Source organism: Colobus angolensis, unplaced genomic scaffold, assembly GCF_000951035.1.
Source record: "Colobus angolensis palliatus isolate OR3802 unplaced genomic scaffold, Cang.pa_1.0 Scaffold9, whole genome shotgun sequence".
Classification (NCBI taxonomy): Eukaryota; Metazoa; Chordata; class Mammalia; order Primates; family Cercopithecidae; genus Colobus; species Colobus angolensis.
The window spans coordinates 3,406,180-3,407,107 of NW_012122931.1; positions in this window are offsets into that span (position 1 = coordinate 3,406,180).

A 928-nucleotide genomic window follows, 5' to 3' on the forward strand; every position below is an offset into this window, starting at 1 on the left:
CCCGAGCTAGACACCCCTCCTTGAGGCCAGGCCCCAGGCCTCAGCTCTACGGGTGGGGCCCCAGGGTTCCCAGAGCTCCCACTGCTGCCAGATTTCACAGCTGGGCTGCTGGCGAGAAAAACTTTTTTTTTTTTGAGATGGAGTTTTGCTCCTGTTGCCCAGGCTGGAGTGCAAAGGACAGATCTTGGCTCACTGCAACCTCAGCCTCCTGGGTTCAAGCGATTCTCTTGCCTCAGCCTCCTGAATAGCTGGGATTACAGGCATTAGCCACCACGCCGGTTAATTTATGTATTTTTAGTAGAGGTGGGGTTTCACCATGTTGGTCAGGCTGGTCTCAAACTCCTGACCTCAGGTGATCTGCCTGCTTCAGCCTCCCAAAGTGCTGGGATTACAGGTGTGAGCCACCATGCCCGGCTGACAGAAACTTTCTTTGGATCCCAGTAAACCCAAGGCTCTCCTGTTGGAAGCTGGCCCCTCCTCTCCAAGGGCTAGGTTATTAAATGCGGCAAATGGGGACCCGGAGCTGCACTGTGGCCAGGAGAGCATCTGTGGATTTAATTATCAGACAAAAAGAAGGGCTTGGACATTCTTCTGGCAAAACAGCACGTCCTGGCCTGGGCCCCGGGGACCCTGATGGCTTCATGAGTTTTCATGTGTGAGCATGGTATATATCCATGTTAGACTGTTGGATAAAATATAGGACACTCCGTGAAACTGAATTTCAGATAAATGAAATAGTATTTTAGTATACAGAGGTCCCAAATAATGCATCCTACATATTGATTTGCTAAATCTGGTGGAATACATGTAAATTTGTGCATTCAAGAGAACATGCAGGCATATGAGTGTGTACAGCAGTGCAAGAACACACATATGGTCGGGCGCAGTGGCTCACGCCTGTAATCCCAGCACTTTGGGAGGCCGAGGC